This window comes from Anoplopoma fimbria, chromosome 6 (genome assembly GCF_027596085.1).
Source record: "Anoplopoma fimbria isolate UVic2021 breed Golden Eagle Sablefish chromosome 6, Afim_UVic_2022, whole genome shotgun sequence".
In the NCBI taxonomy this organism is placed as follows: domain Eukaryota; kingdom Metazoa; phylum Chordata; class Actinopteri; order Perciformes; family Anoplopomatidae; genus Anoplopoma; species Anoplopoma fimbria.
The window spans coordinates 12,330,398-12,357,075 of record NC_072454.1 but is presented as its reverse complement, the minus strand read 5'-3'; the positions used below and the strand labels follow the sequence as shown (position 1 = coordinate 12,357,075).

Sequence of the window (26,678 nt, the reverse complement as noted above, 5' to 3'; positions counted from 1 at the left end):
GTGGATGAACACCAGAAGTCGGTTTTGGGACCAGTTCTTCCCTCCCGACAATGGTCAGCAAATCCCTGATTTTTTGATGGTTCTAAAGTTTATCTTCCCAGATATTCCTGTGGTGTGATGTATGCGAAGATTTTTTTTTTTTTTTTTTTTTTTTTTTGCATCGCCCAAACTGTTCAAAAAATCCAACCTGGCCACACCTGTTTCAGTTTGCAAATATTTAACATGTTCAATATTTACGATCGGATATCCTGTTGAGTGTGGGGAACCCTGAGGAAAGCTTGTGATGCAGAACGATAGACAATTGGAAAGCAACTGTCTGAATTAGGACAACAGTCATGTAAGCCCGGGCAAAAGCAAAAGCATCAAGCAGTAGCTCGATGAAATGGGTGAATTACTAACATTCATATGTGTGTACATTACTGCGTGGAACTAGCTAAGATCATATTAATGTAATGTACATGTAACATGAGGCTAGGGATTGCTTTGGTAGTGGCCTGATGTGACTGAATGAGCATAACTGATACTGAAAGCACTACATTTTGTAGGGACATTAAGAATTTGAAAGGAATATGCCCAAGGTCAGTATCAGCACGGATAAATGGTCCTAAAAGAAGCACTAAAAGGTTTTTGTTGTTTAAGACTTGTATGTCCTTGGCCCCGTTGGAATCTGTTGTAAAGCTCCTTCCAGTGGAGGTGGAAGGTACACTCTTCGGCAGTAGATACTGATTAGTGATTTATTGTTCTGAATTACAAGAATGAAGCCTCAGGGTAGACAGTGTTGACTGATAGTTGGCGTCTATTATTTTATAAAACTTGCAGCAGCTTTATTGAAAAGACATAGTGTTATGTGGCTGTCAGTTTAATGTAGGAGGTACAATTTACATGAACTATTGAATAAAAATAGAATACTGTTTTTAACTGACTGGGCCAAATGAATGTGAGTGTGGGTGGCACAGTGAAGAGCTTAAATTCACTGTGTGCACTGTTTTCTCTCCCAAAATAGCTCCAAAAACGACCCACACTAGTCTGTTCAAAATGAAAAATACCACAGAAAACTGTTAACTAAATAGTTTGACCTCTTATTTTGGGTAATACCAGTACTAACGGCTGCTATCATTTAACATACTGAAGAAAAAAGTATTAGCATAAAGCACATGGAGGATTTCAGTGCCTGCATTTTCATTACTGGAACAATGGAGCAATCTGTTGGAAACATCATGTATTCCTTTAAAATCACGGGTTTCTGTTTCTTACTAATATGGTGTATTTTCCCCTTAAGTGCTGGCCATTGACTGTGTGATTGCAATCATCTGTTTGTGAAAGTGTTGTCTGATTACATGTGCTTTTCGCCAGCTGAGATGCTGTGGAATGAGGTAATGGAATATTTTTTCCCCTATATTTAAGAGCATTATTAAAGTGCTGGGCTGCATGGTGACTCAGTGGTTATCATGAAGGTTTGGAGGGGTTTGCACCCACAATTGGAGGCTTGCATCCAAAACTGTGAACTTTTCTCGCTCTGCTGGTGTCGGTTTGTGTTTTCTGCGGGCGCTCTGCTTTTCGTGCAGTTTTTTAGGTGAACTGGGGAACTGAAACCTGAAAGTGTGAATGTGTGCAACCCTGAAGTAGATAAGTGGGAGTATAACAAAGAGAGAGGTGCATCAGTTAAGATGTCACTTTTGATTTAAAGATCCTCAGATATCTGAACTTTACTTGACCTTCCTTGGACTGTTCCATGCGATCTCTCAATAAGATACTTAGTGTGAATTAATTAATCTAGGAAGCTGGGTCACTAAGTTCCCCAACTGTAATTCCCAGGCTGGAAACCCCCTACCGTTAGCAGTGGTATGAGCCTCTCACATTGACGTTGCCTATAATTTTGTGGCAGCCGTGACAACATTAGTCCAGCTTTAGATCCTGTACTGTCAGTGTAGCTTCCTCTGGCTCCTCCGGTGCCCTGACAGCCCCGTAACCACACACCAGTGTTTATGTTCTTTAGGTTAACACGGTTATCTCTGTACGTAACCCGAGCCCTCAACCTACATGGGCACTTGGCATGCGTGTGTATGGTTGCGTGCGTTTGTGTGTTAGTGTGTGTGATCTTGCAGCTGCAGGACCGGTCTTTTTCTCCCTGCATTTCTCTCCAGAAAGAGCTGCAGGGACTTGCCAGTATTTTCATTCCCTCCGGAGGCATTTCCGCACACTAACAAAGCCCGGCCTGCCTGATGAAACGGAGAGGAAGCAGCTTTTGTGAAGGCGAGCAGTTGATTTCAGTGTGTGTGTGTGTGTGTGTGTGTGTGTGTGTGTGTGTGTGTGTGCGTGCGTGTGTGTGTGAACTGGTAACCCCGACTAACAGTTTGTTACATGCAAATTTACTTTTGAGCTTGCAATTCAGGTTGCTCCAGGCTCTTGTTTGCCGAGCGCCTACTGTAGCACGAGGACAAGCCTACTCTGTACACCATTCAGAAGACATAAATGTCTCTTGTTTGCCTCTAATTAACTGGCATAATACCTAGCTTGTTGGATTGGTTAGTGTTTTTAACAGGGCTTGTTAACCACTGGCCTTTAGCAGTCCTCACTTCCTCAGCAGCCATTGCCAAAAGGAAATGTGTGCTGTAGCCCAGGTCAAAACTCTCCAGGGTGTCTGGCTCACGGAACGGACTGAATCAAACCAATACCAGAATAAAACCTTTCTCTCCTTTTTTGTATTTCAGTAGAACTAACATTAAACACTCATTTCTGCCATACATAAATAACATTGATTTAAATAGAGATATATGTAATGTATATCGATAGAGAGATAATTCTTTGGGGCTCAGTATCTGATATTTAATTTTTCTCTTTGCTGCCGGATCCAATTTGTTAAGTTGGTGGTTTCCAGAAATAACTCCTAGGTTTTGGCCAGAGCTGAGATCTAAGCTCACGCGAAACATTTTTGCTGTCTCACTCGAGGTCATGACCCAGCTACCGAAAATCACAAATGTTTTTTTTTTTTTTTTTTTCTTAAATTGGAGCAAAAGCAAAGTGACTGACGGAAGGGTTTTGGCAACCGCAGTGTCGCTGAAGCTTAGATTTTTTTTTTCTTCTCGGGGTTCTCTACAGAGTCAGCGTCCTGTGGGTTGTAAGCCAGGGCCCTGTGACACACGCTCATGCCCATAAACAGGGATTTGGCTCTCTGGAGAAAATAACCTTGATAATTACTGGGTGCATATGGACCTGCCCACAGCGGGAGGGGGAGGGGGAGGAGACGAGGGTTGACCGAGAAGGAGAGTGAGAGAGAGAGAGAGAGCCACATCCGCTGGTGCATTCCTTAATGCTGCGTCACACTGGTGCCGAGTTTCCCCTCAGTTTGCGTGGAGATTTCCAACAGGCGGAGGTTACAAAGGGCTACTGACGCAGCACTCGGGGCTGTGGACGCTGACATTTAAAATTTAACAAGGAAACACGTTCATAGACTCCCCACGGTAACAAAAAATACAACAAAAGTGTTTGAAAAGTAAACACAAGGGCCAGAAATCTGAGACATATGGAGGTGTGATACACGGAGTAGACAGGCAACACAGCCCGGTGACCTAACTGTTGATGCGCTCATAGTTTCAGACTCGCCCTCTCCCGCTCGTTTTCTGCCCCGTATCACATTGTTTTCTCCGGTCTGGCTGAATTGGCATCATTACAGCAGCCAGAGCTGAATGTGTGTGGTTGGCTCGCCGCCCGTCTGCTCGCCTGTCATTCAGCTGGTTAAAGAGGCCTTGTTGAACCGCTGCACTGTGCCCGGCTACTACGGTACCATTCATGCCTGACAGAAAATGGCCTGTCATCGGCGCTAGCTAACACATAGCAATTTACTACTGGAAATGACAAGGGGCATTTTGCTTGGTAAGCATATTTTCCTCCCGGGCAACCTCGTAACCCCGCTTTTTAAAAAAATAAAATAAAAAATTTATTTAAAGTTTGGATTCCATTTCAGAGAACGTGAAGCTGCTCTCTATCAGAGCGAGTGTCTTTAAACAAACAACAGCGTTCTCCGTCTCTGTTGCGTGTACGCCGCCTACATGTAAAGTGAAATAGACTGATCCGTTCCCCAAGGAATCAGACAACAACAGCACAAAACAACAAAACGCATCCTTTGTGCTGTTTCGAACGCTGGGAATTTCAAACAGACGACTCGAAAATACAGTTTGTCACTCTGGGAGAGTTTTTTTTTTTTTTTTTTTTTTCCCCTTTGCTTGTCAGTTGCTCCGTGTGCCTCCGGCTAATGGCAGCTCCTCCTGTCACAGATGACCTGCGCCTTACCGAAACGTTCTCCGTCCTCTTTTCAGTCCCATTGTGACACACAGAGGGAGGACATGCATGAGAGCCATGACTTCATCCTGCGCTCTCCCTCCTTTCTCCAACTCCTTTTTTTTTTTTTTTTTGCCTCCTCCCCCTCCTCATCCTCCACTCTATCTCATCCTCCCTTCCCTCTCTTGTACGTTTTGTCTCCCTCCCCTTCCCCTCGCTCTGTGTCTGCAGTCCTAACATCTTCCTGCTATGATTAGCTATAGTGTTTTTTTTTTTTTTTTTTTTTTTTTTCCCCAGCCAGTGTAATGTCTAGAGCCTCCCGTGTCCTTGGAAAGCAGCCTAATAAGCTCAGACACACACTGCTGTCTCTGCGCTCCACAGGCCTATTCTCCAGTGTCACCCAGCACACGCTGAGGTAAACAAAGACCGCCACACACACGCAAACACACACTCTCCTGGTGTGCTAATAGACCAGCATACCGGCCCGCCGAGTACGCCGTTGACGCTAGCTTGCTAACGTTGACCTTCCGTGTGCCAATCACAACAAATCTGCTCCTTGATTTGAATACGGAGAGGAGAACGGTGTAAATTGAAAGCAGAAATCCCCCCGGTGTGAGACAAGATGAGCCTCCGAATAAATTATTCAGATGGCAGCCTCTTTTCCTGCATGATTCTCGCCTTCTGCTACATTTAATGGCATCTGTGATGATGCCCATTGGAGATTAATCCAGATGTAAGACGGTGTGTGTGTGTGTGTTTAGTGCGTCTGTTACTGTTTGTGTGTGTGGCCTGCTCACCCTTCTTTTCATGCATTCCGTTGTTTGTGCCGTATGATGGGGAAACAAAGCCTCAACGGGGGAATTTATGTCTTCTCCGGAGAGGGCTGTAAATAAACAACTAGTGAATCAATGCCTCCATTTGTTTTTCTCTGATAATTCTGTCTGTGTCGTGCGGCGGCATGACAGCGTTTTGCAAGCCGGCGTGGCTCTCAGCAGCCATATTTCCTCTCAGCGAGAGTGGGAAAACATGCCACACCGGCCTCATGTTTCATTACCGGGGATCAGTAAATTACTGTGTGCTTTTTTAATTTTTTTTTTATTTGCCTCACTGAAGCTCATTTAGCAGCATGATGTAGAGTTTGTATGAGTGGTAAATGATACCGGCATTAGATATTGTGCCGTAGAGCTACTCGGTTAACTAAAGAGACCGAGGCATAGAAATTAGCAGGTGCATGCGTACGTGAAGATCATTGATTCACTGCTGAAGCATGACCTTCCCCGATATAAGCGCTTACAAATGGTTGAATAAGAAGTCTACTGTGTTTGTGAATACACTGTTTGCAATATTTTTCTCAAACATGCATTATAATAAGAGTGTTTATGTTTGCAAGCCTTTTTCTTATAAGGGATGATGAATTATTATAAGCTGTTAAAGGCTCAGTTCACCCAAATGGCAATAAAACATATTTTGGCCTCCAGCCCTGTAGATATTTTATTTTTGTCTTAGTTGGCGAGGTTTCACCATGCCTGCCTCAACGCGGAAACAGTGGAAGTGAATTCAACTGTTGCAGAAGCGACATTTACAATATTCAAGCCAAACTTGACCTCTTACTCCAAAAACTTGTTTCAGTTAGTTGGTATAATACATTTAACAAGATTTCTTTCACTTCCATTATATTGGAATGGAGGCTCTCATTAAAGATAAATGAGAGAATGTGGGTTTTTTTTATTTGGGGGGGGAAGGAGGAGGAGTGACAGGCCCTTTTTAACTGGAGGAATAAATTGTTATTTTCCCTAATTGCAGTTCTGTAGTCCTCAGTAACAATAATGAGCAGAGCACAGGTCCCAGTAAATATGAGGGGAGTTACTTGTATTAGCTGCGGTTCGATGGCTAATAGGAGCAGTGAATAATGGTGTGAGCAGAGTGATCCCAGTTCTTTTAGGAATAAAGGTAACCTCCCAGTGAGTAAACCTTGATTAGGAGCAATCATTCAGCTGTTGGTAATGCCAACATGGCCACACACAAGTGCCTCTAATGAACGCTGGTTTTTACTATGGTTTCTTTGTGCTCAAGTACCCTTTCTCTGTATCCCATATCCAAGTGTGAAATTACAATATCACATCATATTTAGTTAATTAAACTCATATGACTAATTTAATTTGACTCAAATATGGGGGGGGGGGGGGGAACGAATAAATTATGGAGGCGTATTTAGCTTGCTAGCGCTGGTGTTAACAGTAATTAAATGTGGGGCAATCTGTAGCCTGTAAAGATAGCTCTAGTCCGCCTACTGTACCAATACACATGTGGAGAAAATGTAAGCCAGACGTTTTTTAAGGAAAGCACTCTAGCAGAATATTAATGAAATGAGGCTGGAGTTTCAAACACAGAAATAAGTGAGTTAAAGATGGAGTCCCGTAAAGTAATCTAATGCATTAATAGTCAGCGAGTGGTCGTCCCATTAGGAGTTCTGCACATCCTAGCTAGTGAAGAGCCAGAAGCAGCGAAGAAATGTTCCTCCAAGATTAAAGCCCGGAGAGTTCAAAGACAAGCTGCTTCTGCAACTAGATGGGCGTAGAACACTCACAAGCAAGACGAGAAAAATCAACTTGTATTTGTCATTTAAGTATTTCATGTTTCATATTTGGCGGGGATTAGAGATGCACATTTCCTCCAGCTCTGTCAGCCCTTGTTACGGGCTTCCAATCTGTCAGATTCTCGACAGGGTGCTTTATTACATCTCGATAAATGATGCCACCTAAGTCTTGTTTTCCTATCACTAAAAAGCAGATTGTGTTTTGTCACACTCCCTGACGTGCGTTGCATTCTGTTTTGTTTCATTTTAGACTCGCTCTGTGATTGATGAGGATTAAGAAACGGATTTTGCCTATTAGGAAAAACAGGAACGTCCACATCCACTGGTAAGGATCCTGATTTATCACCTACGTCTTCATCCGAACAGTTAAGCATCGGCTCATGCGGTGACACGGATATGTGTGGTTTTGCAAACAAAATAAGATGGATGCAGTTTGGACTTTGTTCTTTGCTGTGCCATACCAGCCACTTAACACATGGGCCGTGTGTCACTGGGGATTCTATTCTGTTCTAGAACCATGCGTTCTAGAACACAATGCACTGGTGATAATTCTATGAAGTGTGTTTTCAATATATTTTGACAAGCAAAAGAACATACGGCCTTTTCAGTTTTAGGGCACCAAAAACCTCAAACACAAATCATCTGTGGAGAAAAAGCGCTTTTATTTTTCCTGTAATTCTGAAATTGATACTACACTTTGTCTTATTCTCCAAACACTTCCAGAGAACAATACTGGACCACATACACATCAGAACATACTGAATTAATTGGCGTGAGAGGCTGACCGCCATTGTTTTGAATGAAAGCATATGTTTACGCAATGGTTTAAGTGATGGGGATTGACATTTTTGTGGTTGATGGCATTTCCTCTTTCCATTGTGTACAGCTGGTGCTTGTCAGGTAACAAGGCAGTCAGTCACACGAGCTCAAATAAGTTGTGATTCCACGTCAATCTGTGCTTCACTATATCACTGTTCTTCCTCAGATGTGGTCCATTTAGAAAATGCTCCGTTGAAGGATGTTTACACCCCCACATTCTCGCATTGCATACCACCAAGCTGTCCCTAGAGTGTGCAACCTGGACAGCAGTGTTGAACCAATGATGAGTTACCATGTATGGCTATTGATCTGCTTCTATCAGTATCAATCTCCAAGAGGCAGACAGACACTAATCCCCATCCTCCAGTCATTTTCTTTTTTTTTCTGCACAAGCTGCAGGACTCCTTTTGATGCAAACACATGTATGAATACTGTTATAATTATCCTTTTGAAAGGCACGAATATCATTCAGTTATCGTTTTGACTGCATGAATATTAAGTGTTCATTTAAACCTCCGCCTAAGAAGACACGCTCCATCAATCGTCATCCCAGTGTCAGAAAACACTCTGACTGACTTGATGGATGATGTCACTGGGGTGATTGAGGTTGTGAGGAAACATCAGACTAAAGGATGTCCCATTACGACCCCAACACGCTTGAGTAAAAGCAGACCTTGTCCCCCTGCTTTTGTTTGGGAGGCTGTGCAAAATGTCGACAGTGTAGTTTGTACACACGCGAAAAAAACGGCATCAAAGCGCTGGAAGGTGAATAATTTTTGGTGGCATCTGCACATTCTGCAATATGCTAATGAGCAAAGCTGCAAAAGCCAGATTGCCAGGAGAGAGAAGAGGAGATGGAGGGAGTAAAAAGAGAGAAACAGACGGAGGCTGGTGTAAATTATGGATGCAACCTGCGATTTCCAAGAGGAAAAAGAAAGGCAGAGAGAAACCTCAAGTCATGCATATCAGATTACGCATTTACCACATTTTCTTATCATGGTCCGTGAGCAAACTCGTATACAATCTGGCCTCTTTGTGTGTGTGTGTGTGTGTGTGTGTGTGTGTGTGTGTGTGTGTGTGTGTGTGTGTGTGTGTGTGTGTGTGTGTGTGTGTGTGTGTGTGTGTGTGTGTGTGTGTGTGTGTGTGTGTGTGTGTGTGTGTGTGTGTGTGAGAGCACTTACACATTCATCCATGTCGAGTTGTGTGTGGAGCTGTGTCGTGCTGTCAAGCTTTCTCTGAACTTGATGTGACGTGTGTGTCTAAAGCTGTGGTGACGTTCATTGCAGCGTTGTGTTGCTTTGTATCGTGTGTATTCAATCACATGGCCCCCGATAGTTCACACGTATCATTTCAGCATTGAGCACGCACACGGACGCTGTGGCAAATCTGTTCTGTCCGGAGCTGTTTCAATTACTGAACATCACTCTAAATCACACTGTGGATATTTCTATGACTTTGTTTAACTGTACTTGTCTAATGATACATGGACTGCTGAGCTACCGTTTTTTTTTTTTTTTTTTTTTTGGGTTTAAAAACACTTGACTCTCATAATGTATTTTGCTCGCTTGCACATTTCTAAGTTAAGTAAAAGTGAGCGTTCGTGTCCCGCTACCACGTCCCACCCTCGTGTGCCAGTCCCCTAACAGCATGTGTGAATAATGGATCCATTCTTGAGTTGTGTCTGTGACTGGGGCCTGTGCAGCGGTGTGGTTTCCCCTCCAGAGGTGGAGGTGGAGGAGAAGGGAGGGGTTGGTGGTCTGGAAATAGCTCTGCTCTGAGTCGGGAACACGTTAGGTGGGCCTCTACGCCAGCATCACCTTCCTTTAACACGCTTGCACGACAAAAGCACAATTCTGCTGAAGAACCTGGCATATATTACGCACCTTATTTTTCCAGTCAGGTTGTAAGGAAATATGGCTTAACCTCTCTCCATTCTGCTGTGCTGTTTGAATGATCTCTCAAAACATGGCAGGAGATTTAGAAAAAAAAAAAAAAAAAAAATCTGCGTTTTCTAAGAATTGGTCGAGAGCCACGTTGCGCTTAAAGCACAAAGTGTCTTAGTCTGGAAACAGAAACTACGAAGCCGCCCTGGATTTCGCCTCCATGTAAAATGTGTGTTAATGTGCAAAGTAGGTCATTTATTTGGAGCAGGGACAGCCGTGGTGAGCCTCTCCGGAGCAATGTCAGAGCGGGGGAATCATTCCATAAGCAGACATATTGCTGGATTTGGTCAACTGTACTGGGGATTTACATATACTGGTATTTTGTTTATATGCAAAGCCCAAACTGTAATGTACCAGAGGGGGAAGTACAGATTTTTGAGGGTGAAAACGAGACGGCATCAGTAACCATAACCACAGATAGCAGCCTAAAAAAATCTGACTAAATCAGATTACAAAACAAACAGCTAAGAGGATTAATTCTGATCTCTCTTTTCTCTCTCTCCATCAGATGGACATTAAATCTGCAATCTATAAAATCCCTTCAAATCATTTTCTATTTTACTTTGCGGGTCCTCATTCTCTGGTCACATGTTTGAAGTGAAGCTCTCTCTGCTCTCGGTGAACTCTGCCCTTTTGTTCAGCCTTGAGGCCTCTGGAAATTGCTTTACTAAACAGGGTATCATATCGGCCTTTCAAAAATATCTTCACAAGGTACACCGCGGATCTGACCTCGGATCAGATGCTGTACTGCTGTCTGTTAAGCCCCATAATGTTATAATAACATGTTCCGCCCGGCACACTAGCTGTCAGGAATAATGCTGCGTTGAGAGACGCCCGTGGCTCTGTGGCTGTCACTTCAACAAGCGGAGCAGTGATCACTGGCACAGACCTAATTAATAGAAAACATAATATATGGAAGGGAATAATTACACCTTGTCCCCGGCTTTTAGAGATCAAAAAAAATGTTGCCGCATTTCTTAGAATTAATCTTACGGATGATTGTCGGTTCACAGTAAATCAGTTGCAGTACAGTATGTGCTCAGAAAAAAAAGACTGTAGATTAATTTGGTTAATATTTCATAAAGCTTACAAAGGCAGAGGGCATTTGAGGCTTTTCAGATTATTTGTTCTCAGCCAATATTACACACCACGGTTGAGCTGCTGCGCCACTGCGCTGCAAAGTCTACAGCTCTCGAGCACAATGCCAAGACAAGGCACTTGCCGTGGAAAGTGTTTGTCCGCGATAGCGTTGTTTGTGAAATGGGAGCCGTGCAGGAGCACTGCTCCTTTTTTCTTTTTTTACTGTGTTGCGATTCAAAAGGGGGCAAGTTTCTCGCACAGCGTTGATCGAGTGCTGATAGCAGATTTGTTTTAATATCCTCACTGGACCTCTTCAATATCAGCTGATTCATTTTGAATCTCCGCTTGGCTACTCATGCGCACCTCAAACTAAGCGCAGAAGTACAATACATCATTGCTCTTGACAGCTTGACAAACTGACAATCCCACTCTCAATCACTCCCGCTCCCTCCCTCCTGCTCCCTCTGATAGAGCCATATATTGTTACCAACAAGACTGTAATCAGCACAAGCCTAATCAAATCATTGCTCCAACAAGCAGCCCCGGCCGCCTGGCTTCCATGAAACACTTCTTAGATCAAGAGGCAGGCTCTCTGTACAGCAGTATATAACCAGACGCCGCATTAAATGTCAGGAGAAGTAGGGTTATTTTTTTGAAAATGTCACTGACGGCATAATAGCTTAGTAGAAGAGTGGCTCATGCTATGTTTGTATCTCATGTCAGCAGGTGTGATATGTGACACCGTGTGCGTTTCTGAGTGTGCAGTAATACAACTATAGCTGCCGTACACAAATGTAAAAGTAAGCAGAGTGCTGATTCTGTTGACACAAACTGCCGTGTGATTGGCAGAGTGTTCAAGCCATCGAGTTAGCCTTTAAAGTGTGTGTTTTTGATCCGCACAAACAACTGCACATCTCCAAGCCGCCTCATTATCGGCAGCAGGGAAAGCTGCCTTGGCACTGGGACAACTGGTGTGTGTGTGTGTGTGTGTGTGTGTGTGTGTGTGTGTGTGTGTGTGTGTGTGTGTGTGTGTGTGTGTGTGTGTGTGTGTGTGTGTGTGTGTGTGTGTGTGTGTGTGTGTGTGTGTGTGTGTGTGTGTGTGTGTGTGTGTGTGTGTGTGTGTGTGTGCCCTGCTCAGTGGAGGCAGGCTCATTCCAAGATTTGGTTAACCGAGTTGGCTCATCCAATCACATTGCCACAGTGTGTGCAGTTGCTTCGGCCTCTGTCTCATTTAGCGGCACCCACGCTCTTGTCCTCTTGCCATGAAAACACACAGACACTCTTGGTCTTTCTGCACCATAACAGACATATATATATATATATATATATATATATATATATATATACATGTGCAAAAAACACACACATACACAGCTGAATGAGAGAGTGACAAAGTTAGAGAGAGAGTGAGAAAGAGGAAAAAATGAGAAAGTACCAATTAAGCTCCTGAGACAGTTCTGCCAACAGACATCAGGGGGTAGGAGGAAGAGAGTGTTTGTGTGAGTGTTGTGTGTTGGAGAAATGGGGTGGGGGGTTTGACTGGAGCAACAGTCTCTAACTTTGTGTTGTAGTCAATTTTTTTAATCAATTCATTACAGTGAGGTGTCAGTAACCTGTTGTCGAGGCTGGCAATTATCAAGAGCTTGTAGCTTTTATATATTTATATTTATATATATATATATATATATATATATATATATATATATTAAACACCACAGATTGTTGATGTACAATCATGCTGTATGTTTTAACTTTTTATATTAACCTATAAGCTTTTTGCATCAAGTTTGTCGAAGATAAAGCGTCTAAAGCATGATTTTTGAGCTGTGCATGCAGATCATAGATTCATAAATATTTTTTCGCTATAGATCGGTAAAACAAAATATATCTGCAAAGTTATTCATTTCATTTTATAAAAATAAATGATTTAATCTATAAAATGTCCAAAAATTGGGACGTAGTGAATGATTTAATTTAACAGGTAAATGGATTGTGAAATATTCTAAGCTATTAAACAGCACCATAAGCCCAAAAAACAGCAACCAGTAGCTAATCCTTGATCCAAACAATCCCAGAGACAGAACAACTCTTGCTGTATTGTTAAATGAAGCCTCCTTCTCTGTTCTGTCTCCTTGCTGTGAAACAAAAGGCTAGTTTGGCCAAATCAGGACTGACATCATTGGCAACAGCTGCGGGCTGCATGTACTGTGTGTTCACGTGTGTGTGTGTGTGTGTGTGTGTGTGTGTGTGTGTGTGTGTGTGTGTGTGTGTGTGTGTGTGTGTGTGTGTGTGTGTGTGTGTGTGTGTGTCTCTGCATGTTTTCGTCCGTCTGTGTGTGCGTGTGTTTGTGTCTGTCAAGATGAGGTGACCTGATTGCTCAGCTGAGCAGTGAGGGAAGACCCAGCCTCGTGTTGTCAGAGCTCCACCATTAAAGGAAAAAACAAAACAAGAGATGGACCACAATGCACCCTGGCTGGTCCCCCCTCCCCATCCCTCCCCTCCCATCCTACAGCCACACACACACACACACACACACACACACACACACACACACACATCACGCACACAATCACGCACACAATCACGCACACAATCACGCACACCCTGGCACTCCTGACCATGCCAAAGCAGATTTGCAGATGAAAAATGATCCACCACTGGCCGAGCACTGCTGTAACAGCTCCCCTCTTCAGAGTGGTGGGTCAGGCCAAATCCAGTTTAAAGACCCTTTATCCTTATTGCAGTAAAGACAGAGCTAGCTACAACTGGACTTCTATGGGTTTTTTTTTTTTTTTTTTTACTCAACGAGCTACAGGGGCTGAAATGAAACATGTCTCCGTCTGCCTCAAGGAGCTGTTAACCCACTTAAAGGAATTGAATTTGTTTAGGTATCAGTGGAGAGTTTTGCTATTACATGATGGCCTAAATGCTGTTTTTTCTTTCTAAGAATACAGTTTTTAAAAGGGGGCCCTGCAGAATTTGGATCCTTTCCAGCACGAGTATGATCCAATTTAAAGATATTGACTAAGAGCACAAAGGCAGCACTGGATACTGGCAGCTTTAGTCCAGAAAGATACAGTAGTGGATGTTAGTAGTGGCCTTCAGAAAACAATAGCAAGAGGACACTAGTTTGTTAGGGCCAGTAAAAGGTGGGTGGCCTCATCATTCACCCCTCGCAGCATGAACACATAGAGTAGCATCACACACACACACACACACACAGACACACACACAAACAGAAATGGCCCCCGACCCCCCGCCTGGGGCCCCACCTCGGTGGCCCTGTGGCAAACAGTGTGTTTGTGTGTGAGGCTTAATAACCTTACCGGGGCCATCCCACCCCCGCTGCTCTGTGTTATTACTCCATGTACCCTTTCTGTTGTGTCCAGAGGAAGGAAAAGAGATAGGATGGCTCTCGAGCTGCACCTGGGGGTGCTGGAGGGGGGAACAAGGCTGGAATGAGAGCTTCAGGGCGGGAAGGGGTTGAGGTTGGTGGGGGGGGGAAACACTGAGGAGAAGGAAGCACAGAGAGAAAGCAGAGAATGGAGTAGAAGGTGGGGGGGGGGGGAGCAGCAGCAGTATTGACGTAGTTCAGATAAGTGAAGGATTAGTGGATCCACAATGAGCTCGGAGCTGCTGCGCCCCCCTTTCACAACAGCCAGCGGTGAAGTGGCTCCTCTTAATGAACTGAGGGAAGGAAAAGGACACGCTTACACACACACACACACACACACACACACACACACACACACACACACACACACACACACACACACACACACACACACACACACACACACACACACACGTGGATGTGCTGCAGATAGGTGCCTTCCATCAACTTCAGTCCATTCATATAATTAATGAGCATGCTGTTAGACCTCAGGTTTTTTTTTTTCTTTGTCCTCATCCATTTCTGTCTCAAGACTGATTACATGTAGCGTTCTGCAGATAGTAAAATAATACCTTTTCCATATCTTACATTTAGTAATATATAAGAGTAGGTCTGGTGATATTGTGTATATATATATTTTCCCTGCTTTTAATATATCCCGTAAAAAAGACAAGAAAACCCACAATGAATTGATCCTGCAAGTATTGTTTGTGTAGCCGAAGCCCAATGTCGCTTATAGACCGCCATTTACCGCCATAAAATGGCACCATAGACCGCCATTTTTGTCTAAAATGCATTTTTTGTATAAAATAAATTAAATTCAAGAAAAAATTATTTAGGAAAAAAAACAGACTTCTTTCTCTGCGTGTTTGTTTTTACGAATTCTGCCTCCAACAATTTATGTTATGGTTATCACCCACACAACGCCACATACAGATGAACATATGCAAACACCACCACAGAAGAAGCTTTTTTTTATTTATTTATTTTTTATGGAGGCTGTTAACATGCAAACACCACCACAGAAGAAGCTTTTTTTTTTTTTTTTTTTTTTTTTTTTTTTTTTTATGGAGAGCTGTTAACACAGAAGTCTCACTTCACGCTCCTCCTCCGCCTCCCCTCTCTTAGCTATACTTTTCTTTACGACTCTGTCCGTTCTTTAACAAAGACTTGACACGTCTGCTGGAGAAATATAAGCAGTGCATACTGTGCGTCTGTGTTTCTTTTGTTACACACACACACACACACACACACACACACACACACACACACACACACACACACACACACACACACACTCTCTCGCACACTGCAGCAGATACAATAGACAGAACCATAGTAATATCTGCTGCTTGTGTTGAGATATGCTTAAAGTGAGAACTGCTTCTGTGTGTGTGAAGATAACACACACACAGATCCACAAGACTCACTTTGAGAGCGCCTTCCTGCGTGCCGTTGAATTGTTTGTGTCCAGTGTGTACTTTGGTGCGTGTCTATGTGGGGTGAACAGGTGTGTCTGCTTGTGTGTTTTGTGTGTTTCTACGTGTGTGCCGTGTGTTTTGCCTATGTGTGAATTTGTGTTGTGTGTGTGTGTGTGTGTGTGTGAGTCTACATGCATCAGCGGGAACTCGGAGGGTCAGGTGTCTGTCTGGTTTCACGTTGGAGTGGAAACTCAGAGGCTCAGGTTTCAGCCAGGGTCAGCTGTCATGCTCCGTGGGTCTCAGAGGTTAAAGTTCACTCTGTTGAGGAATGGTGAGGGAGGGGCCGGTCTGGCTAGGCTACCTTTATATACACACACACACACACACACACACACACACACACACACACACACACACACACACACACACACACACACACACACACACACACACACACACACTAAAAGAAAAAGGGGGATTACAGCATGTACCTTTCCACCCTCACAAATGCTGTAACATTTTGAATCAGCTACATTTATCCACTTTCAAGCATCCTCGTGTTTTCATTTATTATTTTCATTGTAGGATCGATCTGCTGCTTATTTGATCTAGTAGTTACAGTTCACAGTTTCTCAGAACCCAAAGGGACGTCTTCAAATTTCAAAACCCAAATTTATTATTTATTATTATTAGTAATTGTTTCTGCTCTGAATTATCTCTTTCAGACACTGTGGACACAGATACCAAATAATTCATTCATTCTCAATTCATTCATTATGTTTCCTTGAGTACACCTATTCAGGGTCACTATCCAAGTAAACTCAATTTTTTTTCCTATAAATATTTATACACTCTAAAACGTTACAGGAGAACGAGAAAATGTTGGTTTTCATCAAACTTTTAGTGGCTCTGTTCTTGTTTTTATCTCAGAGTACAATTTTGTGACTCAGATCAGCAATGTTTTTTGATTTCTGCAACACGGACATTCATTGACTTTTTGATCCGCAAGGTTACAAACAAAGGTGTTCACTTTTGCCCTAAATACCATTTTAGAGGAAGGGCCTTTACGCTCATTTTCTTTTTGCATTTTTTAGCATTCCCACCGATGCATTTGAATTTTGATATAAATATATTCAGAAATAAACAAATGTGTAATAGACTTTTCACATAATGTGCTTTCACATAATGTAGATGCCCCAACTTGCTGAAGTAAAAACTCATTGTAACATGTGACTGTTTCCTCAGAAGACTTATGTAATTAGTGGAAACTCCTGGCGATCTGACATGTCGCTGTGTCTTAAAAAAAAAACAGAATAACAGTGACAACAAAGTTACATAAGCAACGTTGTCTGTCTCTTTCTGTCAGTTTTTCTCTCCCTCTTGTTTTCTTCCATTCGACCCCCCCCCCCTTCTCTTTTCTTCTCTACCTCTCTCATACAGGAACTGGCCAATTTCCTGAGCCTGTTTTTCCATTCTGCTTCTCTGTGCGTGTATCTTTTACATGCATATGTTTCTCTGTTCCTCTGTGTGCGCCTGTTCGTCATCCTCTCTCTCTGACTGGCTCTCAGCTAACAGCTTAAAATGTCACAACAGTTTAATTTCATTGGGAGCAGGCTGGTTTGAGAATGACCTAGTGCGCTCAGTGGAGTTTGAGTCAAGTTGTCACGTTTGCAGCTTGATGCTCTTAAATCAAAGTGCGTGTTTTTGGGATGTTGCGTAATCACTTTATTGATTCTGTTGTATCTTTGGGTTTGACATAAGGATTAGTAACATTTGTTTTCATAGAAACCCTTGGTCAACATTTGTTTTTTAAAGTTAAGCTGTGGAGTTTTTTCACCACTAGTAGCGCTCTGGAGCAATGTTGGTAGGCATATGGACAATTTTTGTTTATTTGTTTGTTTGTTGCACATTTACACTCAAAAGATATAATTGCTGCTAATGGTTTAACACTATTCCACTGATCTTCAAGTCGCAGTAACGCGGCCAAAAATGTTGCAAATGCCAACAAAGGCACGGAAGAAGATATATGATATACAATTTTTATTCTGGTCACTGTAGCACTGTGTTGTGCCAATGCATCTTTTTTTGTCCTACATTGTATTATTTTATATTATTATGATATAGTGTATAAGTTGTCCTGGCATATATTGGCAGGATAATTTCTACAATTCAGCAGTTGGTAGGAAAATTCTTTCACTGCCTCAGGGTCTTTATGCAAATCTCTCCGGAGTAACATCCTACTTTGCACCCGTCATTGTAACATCACCAATATATTTCGTCATCTGTCCATAAATGTCACTTTCCCTTGGCCACCTCCCATCCAGATCATTGACAGTTTTTTCTCACATCTTACTTCATGTCAAACCATTTTCTCTTTATCTCCACCACGGTTCTGCCATGACATGTTGATGACAGATGTGGTGATAGTTTCAATGTTTTATTGTGTGCTATGATGCTTCTACTGACAGTTTTTTTGTCTGCTGATTTCTCCTAGTAGGTATTCAAGCACTGCAGTGTGAATGTTTTATATCTCTGGGGTGACATTTTTGTGAATCTTTTTTTTTTTTTTTTTTTTTTTTTTTTTTTTTTTTTTTTTTACCACAAATGGAGCAGAAAAGGCCTCAGCCTTATAAAAATGTAAGGTTGTCAATTATGCTTATTATTCACCTACGAACATAAACATGTAGTATTCAACAAGTAACCAGCACTAACCTACTTACTGCAGTAAAAGAGCATTTTTTAATTTTTATTATTTAACTGAACATTTAATGTCATAGATTGCGATGTTTTTGAGGTACTAATGCAAATATACATATGCCACTTCTGCAGAAAAGAAATGGTCACCAGTAAACTCAACTGAAGCTATTCTAGTAAAAGCAGTGCTATTATATTTCCCTCGTCTCATCAAACATAAACATGAGTTGAACTGTCATGTTTGTCAGCGTGCCCCTCTAATGGCCACTTGTCCAGTCGAGGCTGCACATCTCTGATCAAAGCTGACCGGTGTTTCCCTCTGGCTCCAGACCAGGCCGACCACAAACAGAATAACCTCTCAAATGTTTTTCCTATTAAGATTAGCGGCAATTACTATTCGACATGAAGTTCATTTAGTGCCTTCTGCCAGCGGGTTCTTGTACTTATTGTTGCTTTGTGTGTGTATGTGTGTGTGTGTGTGTGTGTGTGTCTGTGTCTGTGTCTGTGTTTGTGTCTGTGTGTGTGTGTGGCCAGTGCTGCCTCTGTTGATGAGGGAGATCCTTATTGCCCCAGGCACACCGGCTCATGGAAATCAATGTTTGATTTGCCGGCTACTTGATAAAGGATTTAATGCTGAACCCCCCCACCACCACACACACACACACACACACACTCCTTCCCCCCCTCACAGTAAAGAAATTACCTTATTGAGTCAATTTGTTCATATTAGGCATTTGCCTCTGATTGTGTGTGTGTGTGTGTGTGTGTGTGTGTGTGTGTGTGTGTGTGTGTGTGATGGTGTCGGCCGGTAATAAGATAGGTGTGATTACTTGACGGGCCTTGTGTCCACTCGCTGCTGACTGCCGATATGTGTCTGTGTGTGTTTGTTTGTGTGTGTGTTTGTTTGTGTGTGTGTGTGTGTGTATGCAGTGTCCAGGGTGGTGTATAACCCCCTCACCCCTCCGGTGCTCCCTGCTCTCGGTGTGTGTGTATCGACCAGACTCTGGAATGGAGAAAACGCCTGCCCAGCACACAAAATCAATGGCTGCTGTTTTCTCTCCTCCAACGGCCTCCTGTTATCTGCGATGAATACAAAGCACATATTGTAGCACACAAGACACCCGCTCATACACCTCATCTTTATGTCCACCCCCCACCCCCCCACACTACTGTTGCAAGGGGGTGGACATAAAGCACACATACACACAAACCCCCGCAGGAGATTGGGCTAAATTACAAGTCAGTTACACTTAATTGGAAGAAATATGGCCCTCAATATGTGTTCCATCACTCGGATCGTGTTTACAGCAGAGTCTTTTGTCACCTAACGAGACTTGAGTGCGACCTACGCTGCTGCCGCTTTCATTGGACGGCGAAGTTTATTATTTCTTCTGCTGTATACACTCTGCTGTGCCAGCAAATCAAACAAGGCAGCCGAGAGCGTGAATGAAACATCATCTGTCTTCTAGTGTGTTGAGCGGCATTAGCAAAGTGGCCCAACAAGTGTTTATTTAGCCAGCCAGTCCATTTTATTTCAGGCACGGGGATCAAGTCTATTTTCACCATTATGCAAGTGTCCTCCCCTCCCTCCCTCCCTCCCTCCCTCCCTCCCTCCCTCCCTCCCTCTCTCTCTCTCACTGTCTCTCACTGTCCCAAAACGCTTTCTTTCTCGCTGTTTGTCTCTCTGTTGGGGATTATAGGTGGTGCTAAGAGGAGTAGGAAGAGGAGGAGGTGGCAGATTAGCGCCGGCCGTCCGGCAGGTCCGTCTGTCTGCCGTCAGAAAATAGAATTAATTTGTGTTATCCAGATGCTTATGCTCAGCTCTCTGCGTCTCTGTTTTTGTGTGTGCTGCTCAGTCAGAGGAGAGGATTGGCCGCCGGCTGAGGGGGGTGGGGGTGTTTGGTGTAGGAGGTGGGGGCTAGCTCACATCCTCTTGGCAGCTTTTGTACTCGGCATCAAAGAGAACGGCCATGGCCTGATGACTACGTACCCTGTTTAACCACCCTGACAGCGTACGGCATAAACAGAAATGTGTACCGACACGTGTACAGAGCACACAGCTCCCGTCCACGCCGTCTGTGGCGGCAGGGAATGCTTCAGCCATTTACTCTTATTTTATTTATAATATTTGAAGATGCGCCACGTGTTCGTTCCTAGAAACTCCACACTTTGGCTTTCTAACCACAATGCCAAAATCTGAAGGCAAAAGACAAACCGTTATGAATGAATGGTGGCGTCTGTTGCTGAAAGGATCAGTGGATAAATGGATCGATTGATCGAAATCATTCTTCAACCGTTTTTGTTGAATTATTCATTGTTTGTCATCTCCTCTTTATTTATTTGATTTGATTTTAAATCATCATTTTGCCAGTTTTGAGCTTTATTTAATGTAGCGCTTTTTTTTAGTGTATTTTCTTTAATGGTTTTGTATTCAAACAATATTTTTTGTGTTTCTTAAAGAAAGGTGTGAAAATTGCACTATAAACAGCACTATTATCAAGATTTCCCCTTATTTTAAATGTTTTAGTATCATTATAAATTATTATTTTTTTTACCTGTGACACAAAACAAACAATTTCAAGGTCTAACTTTATAGAATCTACTATTTGTCATTAATGAAAAGGATCATTAGTTTCATCCCTTGTGGAGAGCAGACAGAGAGCAGACAGGGGCCGTGTTAACAGGCTGGGTTAAGGTTACTGCAGAGAGGAGCGGGGTCTTCTGTTGTGTCTTGCTACTTCATGCATTCAGGATGGGAGTGGGGTTGATGGATGGAGCCAGACTGGAGATCTCACGGAGGGCTTAGGAGCAGGATGCTAGAGGAGGTCTGTGGGGTCCCTGAAGGAAGTACTGTTGGACAGCAAGGGGGGAGAAAAGAGAAAGAGGGAGACAGAAAGAAAGAGGGGAAAAAAGACCTGCCATTAATCAACCTCCCTCCACCTGCCACCTCCCCTCTCTGCCTCCTGTCCTCTCTTTATCCCTCCTGCCATACCTTCTTAATTCCCCCCTCTTCCTCTGAATTTTTTTTTTTTTTTTTTTCTAAGTCCAAGTGCACTCCTCTTTTGTGTGAGCGGCCCTTTCACAGCCGTTGGGTCGTGGTGTACTTGCTCCCAAACATCACTTTGGGAGGTGTTTAATGCTATTACGAGGTGGCAGCCCCGGCACTGTGCTCTCCAACAAGGAGAGATGGACTCATGCCGGGGCTAAACACGACTTAGTTTTTCTTAATTCACTTAAACTCGGGTGCTCCTGCTCCCTGCCACCAGCCTCTTAACTTCCTGGTCGCCGCAGCCTTTCTAATGCCCGCCTGAGACTGCTGTAATGCGAAGCGTTGCTCTTTTTGTCGCTTTGAGGTCAGTATGAACATTAAGAGGTGCTTTGAGAGGTCGGAAGTCTTGGCTGGGGCTGGTGTGTGTGTTTTACTCGCTAACTGTACTTTCCCCACAGCGTCTGGCTGAGGAGGGCTGGTCGCTCTGAGCTGCCGGAGTCCAGGCAGTGAATTTGGATAACAGTGTGTAGATCCAGCTTCTCCATTTAGGGAAATTTAGGGACTTAACTAGTCACTGGAGAGACTCATTCACCCTCTCTAGTCCATAGTGGTTAATCCTCAGTCTTTGTCCCCATGAAGATAAGACAATGAGAGAGGAAGACAAGGGCCGGGTCATATGGTTGGGTTTTGGACTTTCGGTCGGACTAAATCAAGCTATTAGAACAAGTCTCTGGGAAATTCTGATGATTTTTTTTTTTTTGTGTGTTTTCTATCATTTTATCGACTAAACAATTCATTTACTAATTGAGAAAAATAATCAGCAAAATAATCGCTGATTAAAATGAAGCCCAAATATTAAAATCACACCATTAATTTTTACCAATACTGGTGTAAAATAGATCCGAAAAAGATCACACTGATGTTTGTGTGCAAAACAAAAACTTACAACAATAAATTGATCATAGAAACGCCCTACAGGAGACACAGTGAATCATGTAACAACACGAACACAACACAAAAGCATCACTGTAGTAAAGCCTGTATCTGTATGGATAAATATCTTGAAACAACCATAAACTTGGTATTTGCACATATATCTACACACACAGTACATTGCGTAACTCTCTGTTTAAACAGTTGATTCAGAAGAAGTCGTTCTGGCCCGATAAGACATTTATTGAACACTTGTGCAACAGACTACTAACAACATTAACAATAGAAGCCGCACCTGTGTAATAATTAAACATCTCTCCCTCAGCCCACCCTTCTCTATAAACATCAGCATTTCTCCCTTATCTGCAATCTCTTGCCTATATATTAAATGAGCAACAGTGTGAGCTCATTAAAAATGCATGCTGCGCATTGAGCTTAGGAGACCAATTATCCCACCTAGCTCCTTTACAATGGTTGATAATAAAAGCCCCTGCAGTTGGCCGCTCCCTGATTGCCTCACTCCCTCAACCACTCTCACCCCTCACCTCTCTCTTTCTCCCTCTCCCCCGTCCCTTCATCTCCCTCTCGCGCCGCCTGTTGTCTCCACGCCGGATCATCGGTAAACAGGCTTTTCCCTGGATTTGATGGAGTGCAGTGTTTTGATCTTTTGGGATTTGTGTGTGTGTGTGTGTGTGTGTGTGTGTGTTGTGTGTTGTGTGTGTGTGTGTGTGTGTGTGTGTGTGTGTGTGTGTGTGTGTGTGGGTGTGTGTGTGTGTGTGTGTGTGTGTGTGTGTGTGTGTGTGTGTGTGTTCTTGATGCTGCTGTGCTCTGCAGGTGGCAGTGGACAATGGTATTACAGAGAGAGGCAGACATTTGAGTACACACAGACAAAAACCAACACCTGGTGACACACACACACACACACACACACACACACACACACACACACACACGTAAGCTCACATGTGTAAACGCATAGATGAGCCTGTTATAGTCCACATCGTGCCATCATGCTTTTTGACAGGAGTGTCTTGAGAAGATCAGAGAGCCTGGAGCACAGAGGCTGTTTTCCCGCCACCTGCTGTACATCAAAAATGGATGTGTGTGGGAAGCAACCGGAGCACTTTATAGCCAACACACGGACAACCTTCTCATCAAAAGGCTGCCATCGATGTACACATATGGAACTATATAATGTACAAACCCCCCACCTTGTATTTGTACGCGTGTTTGTACGTGCATCACCGGCGGCGTGCCCTTTGAGGATCAAACACAGGTAGTTACAAATCGCAGCGGGCGAGTAAACAACGCAAGAAAAGAAGGTGACATGACGGCGTTTCTGTAGCCGATGATTAGACGTGTTTTAACGTGTACAACAGCACACATGGAGAGTTGTCACCACCTTCCTCTACTTCAAACAGCAGAGAGCTAATGGATGATAAATTCGGCTCCAACACCTTCACACAAACAGCTAAGGAATTTTCTTCTCACCTGGCTCTGCTAAGCGCTGAAAATAAAAAAATTGTAGGAATGTGTTAAATATTTTGGAGTGTTTTTTTTGAAGAGAACACCTTCAGCTAGTGAAGCAGCGATGGACGCGTGTCACTATTTTGTGACATTTCCGTTACTCTACAATAACTCGATTAAGGGGGAACTCCACAGATCTTACATATCAAAGTATGTCAACAGGTCTTGGGGAGTTCTACTGAATATACTATGTGCTCCAGAGAGAGTTTATGGAATCTCATAAATAGCACAATTTTTTTTTTTTTACTTCTGAGAATAAAATACAGATGAAAAACCTGGATGTCCCATAGAGCGGGTGCACTAGCGTTTCCTTTAACCCCGCCTCCCAGCCCTCATCCTGAGGTTCATTCACATGAACAAAGGAGGGAAAATAAAACTGGATTTGGCTATAAGTACCTTTAACAACTGTAAGGGTCCTAATTATTTAAATAAGGGCTATTCAAGTGTTTGTACTGGAAAGTTGACATACCTAAAAAAAATAATCCAGACGTCACTGTTCAGATTTTTGGGCCTCTTTGCAAACACGTGACGCACCAGAAAGTTGTTTTTCCACCGTTTCCACCTGAGCATAACTCATCTGATTTCGGGCTGACCTGTTGGCAGTCGAGTTGCATTGTGGGTAATATAGGCGCCAGGTTCTTGTCAAAGGATAAGAAAGCTTGGGAAAAAAAAATATATATATATACATCTCTTGTTCTGCTGCATCAATTTGATCCTTTTTTTCAAAACTGCCCATCGTGAGTACGACAATGCTTAATCAGTGGAGTACTCTTTTAATCAAAACAATAGTCAACCGTGAAAATAATCATTAGCCTTGCTTTGTGTCATTTTAATTGGCCACAAAATCTGTCAAGTCCAGGAGCCTGATTTGATTTGATATGTTCGCTGGCTGAGGAAAGCCCTCCTTCACTCCCTGTAGGTGTTGTTAAAAGCACACTGACTTCATTAATAGTCTGATCTGGATGTAATTAAGAATGAGCGGAGGGCGGGCGGGGGGGGGCAGGGAGAGAGACAGCGAGAAGGAGAGGAGAGGAGAGATTCTCCTCCCAGCTTTCTCTTTAAAATCCCTCTGTCACTGGTGTTGCCAGGGCGGAGAGAGAAAACTTGAGAGAGGAGTAGGAACGGGTCAGTGGAGTGGGCTTCAGAGGACGCCGGACCCTCTTAATATCATCTTCCTGTAGCTGCTTCTTCATGATGAAGGTCCTTTACAGCTGGTAAACACTGGGAGCGCTGGGCTATCACTGCGTTCTGATCCGTTTTGGCTCATTTGACCGAGATTAGTCCGCCTGTCTGCCTTTTTGTTTTTGTGTGTGTGTGCGTATCATCTGAAACACACCCATGCACATGCACAGCAGTTTTTTTTTTTTTTTTTTTTTTTTTTTTCCAACACTGGTGTTTACGCAGCACAGGGTGGAAAACATAAATTGGAGACAGAGCGTTCCCCGTCTGCAGGGCTTGGAAGAGGGTTTGGGTTCGGAAAACTGGCTTTCCTCTCAGGAAGTGTTGTTCCTCACCGCTCTCCATAAACACTGGAAAAGAGACCCAAAGAAAATGTCCCAGACTCACTATTTCCACTGTAAACACACAGACATACACATATTATACTGCTCCCTCTCTCTATTTCTCTCATATGTGTCCCTTCACTTTCTAGGATAGAGGGCTGGATATTTTCTCAAAAGAGGTAGACAGTATGCCCTGAGTTTGCCATCCTGAAAAAGAAAGTCCTGACCTCTGATCAGCTGACTCAACGTTTATAAGTTGGCATGTTATTTTTAAGGCTTTGAGAACTCCTACCAGTATATGAGCACAAACCGCAAGGAACCAGAAACAAAAGTGCTCCATTAAATCAGTATTTCACCTTTAACTCAGACATAGAGACCGATTTCCAAGACTCCATTCAAAGTCTACTTTTTCTTTCACGGCTGAAGCTTTTCATTGCAACACTGCTTTCATTAGAAATAAAGGATCAGGATTTGTTTGTTTACATTGAACCCCTGACCAAAAAAATGCCTGGATGTTGCAACTGAATTACCTTTCAGAGCAGCGTAAATGTTTCTTTCCAGTCTGTAACAAGTGGTTGGATTGCAGTTCCCCTTTCGTGTGCTGTGCAAGTTAATAAATCCACACCGGTGAGAGAAAGAAAGCAAAGCCCATTCCATCAATTTTAGTTGTCATGGTATTTATTACCGCACTGGAGCATTATGCTGTGACAATATCGTCAATAAGTCCCCAAAAAATCCCAAATAAGACTTGAAACGTTTAAAGTTTGTCATCGTCAGAGCTTGTATTTGACAACAGGGTGCGGGACTCTGAAATCTATCACGGACACGTTGGCCACTGGTTTCATAGCAGTTCTTTTTAATCAGCGAAGTCCTTTTATCGACCTGTCGATCAGGTTTTTTTCTACATCGATGGTGACACTGCAGAGGCAAACAAATGCTGCAGATGATGTGCTTTGTAGCAACACCAGCCAGACATTACCCTTTGTTGCTATTCTCTCCGCTGTGGTAAAAACACTGAGCTCACTTTACCACCCAGCTGGCTTACACAGCACCCTAACTTGTGTGTGTGTGTGTGTGTGTGTGTGTGTGTGTGTGTGTGTGTGTGTGTGTGTGTGTGTGTGTGTGTGTGTGTGTGTGTGTGTGTGTGTGTGTGTGTGTGTGTGTGTGTGTGTGTGTGTGTGTGTGTGTGTGTGTGTGTGTGTGTGTGTGTCTAAGTGTGTAGAGAGGCAGTGCGAAGGAGTGTCGTAGAGAGAGAGAGAGAGGTTAGAAACCCCTTTTTTATTACATTTCCTCCGCAGTGAAAGAGGAGGCAAGATGGACACTCCATATCTCCCCGCTGCGCCAGAAAACTCATCTAAATGGAAAACACATTGTCTTCATTATTTTGCAAGAGCTGAAAGAACAGGGTTGTCATGGTAACAGCCATCTGAGTGAGCGCAAGCGGGCGGCCGAGGGGCTGGTTTTAGGGCCAGAGGAATGGAGAGAGAGAGAGAGAGAGAGAG

The 26,678-nt window shown here is 43.2% G+C and overlaps 1 protein-coding gene across 5 annotated transcripts in view; it reads left to right on the top strand.

The window, feature by feature from the left end:
- Nucleotides 1-26,678, top strand: part of zmiz1a (zinc finger, MIZ-type containing 1a) — a 103,952-nt gene that overhangs the window by 33,602 nt on the left and 43,672 nt on the right. For 4 of the 5 annotated variants that reach the window (XM_054600148.1, XM_054600149.1, XM_054600145.1 and 1 more), the window contains exon 3: nucleotides 7,125-7,199. The exons of the other annotated variant lie outside the window; for it this stretch is intronic. The gene's annotated coding sequence lies outside the window, so the exon portion shown is untranslated. The remainder of the gene's footprint in view (nucleotides 1-7,124; nucleotides 7,200-26,678) is intronic. 5 annotated transcript variants of the gene reach the window in all.